At 35.8% G+C, this 1,890-nt stretch overlaps 1 pseudogene; it reads left to right on the forward strand.

Annotated features, from left to right (window-relative positions):
• The first annotated feature begins 1,207 nt into the window (after nucleotides 1–1,207).
• Nucleotides 1,208–1,373, forward strand: LOC113933810 (annotated as a pseudogene).
• Nucleotides 1,374–1,890: the final 517 nt, after the last annotated feature.

Consider the following 1,890-nt stretch of genomic DNA (forward strand, 5'->3'; position numbering starts at 1 on the left):
AGTGTGAGTCCAACTATTATTGGGTCCCCCTGGAGTTTTGAATTCTCAGAGTTGTCTACACAGAGCCTCCAGCAATTCATCAGTTTCAGCTCAGGTGTTCCTACTGTGGCACTGGAGCCCACAGCAGTTTCCACTGAAGAGTTTCTTCTCCAGTAAGCTGTTTCTCCCTGTATTGTCTATCTCCCTATTTTTGTCTCCCCTGTTTTGTCTATCTTTCCAGCATTGAAATGAAATGGTTTTTCCTATGACCTCATCTGACCTACAGATCCAAGAAAAGTTGTTAATTTTTCAGACTCCTCAACTTGTTAGGATAGAGTAGCAACTTCTAAGCTCCTTGAATGCAGAACTAGAAAACTTGTGTACCCCCCATACCATTTGTTAAACAGGTTGTTTTCTCTTCTTAAATTTTAGGATCCTTTATGTGTTGAGGATATAATCTCTTTTTGATAAAGTTACAATTTTTTTCTCCAATTTGTCACTGATTATTTAGCTTTTGCCTTTATTTAATACTATTTGTTTTTTTCAATTTTTTTATTGTCATGTTAATCACCATACATTACATCATTAGTTTTGGATGTAGTGTTCCGTGATTCATTGTGCATAACACCCAGTGCTCCACGCAGAACGTGCCCTCTTTAATACCCATCACCGGGCTAACCCATCCCCCCACCTGCCTCCCCTCTAGAACCCTCAGTTTGTTTTTCAGAGTCCATCGTCTCTCATGGTTGGTCTCCCCCTCCGATTCCCCCTCCTTCATTTTTCCCCTCCTGCTATCTTCTTCTTCTTTTTTTTTTCTTAACATATATTGCATTATTTGCTTCAGAGGTACAGATCTGTGATTCAACAGTCTTACACAATTCACAGCACTCGCCATAGCACATACCCTCCCCAATGTCTATCACCCAGCCACCCCATCCCTCCCACCCGCCCACCACTCCAGCAACCCTCAGTTTGTTTCCTGAGATTAAGAATTCCTCATATCAGTGAGGTCATATGATACATGTCTTTCTCTGATTGACTTATTTCACTCAGCATAACACCCTCCAGTTCCATCCATGTTGTTGCAAATGGCAAGATCTCATTCCTTTTGATGGCTGCATAATATTCCATTGTGTATATATACCACATCCTCTTTATCCGTTCATCTGTCGATGGACATCTTGGCTCTTTGCACAGTTTGGCTATTGTGGACATTGCTGCTATAAACATTGGGGTGCACGGCCTTTTGGCTAAGATCAAGTGTTGTATCTGTTCTTATCAGTTTAATAATATTTGTTTTATATAGTAAAATTTACTGTCTATTTTAAATGGCTCTTGGATTTCAAAGTGTAGTCAGAAAATTTTTTCCAATCAATTTTAAAGGGATACATTCATTTTTTTCCTTCTAGAACTTTTGTAGTTATAATTATTTCACATTTACACCACTAACCCAGCTGGAATTTATCCTGTGTGAAGAAAAGATCCAATTTTAGGTTGGTTGGTAGTTTATAACTTCTGTTCCTTTTATTTTTTCTGTTTTATTATCTTTTGGCTTTTAAACCTGTTCCTTTTCTCTTATGGTTTATTTTGTTTATTTGTTGGTCTTTTACTATCTTTTTGAGATGCATTCTTTATTATTAACATAAGTATATCATTCTTTTCTCTGAGCACTGCTTTAACAATATTCCATTTATTTAGAAACCTGTTTCATTGTCAATATTTTCTAGAAATTGTGTAATTTCCTTTTGATCCTTTTGATTGTTTAATGTCATTTATATTTTTAAAAATTAATTATTTTAATGAGTCTCTTTTTATTTATATTTTTTCTACCTTATTAACCATTTTTTTTATTATGTTCAGTTAGCCACTGTATAGTACATAATTAGTTTTTGTGGTAGTGTTCAATGATAC

The sequence above is a fragment of the Zalophus californianus genome, chromosome 10, assembly GCF_009762305.2.
Source record: "Zalophus californianus isolate mZalCal1 chromosome 10, mZalCal1.pri.v2, whole genome shotgun sequence".
NCBI lineage: Eukaryota > Metazoa > Chordata > Mammalia > Carnivora > Otariidae > Zalophus > Zalophus californianus.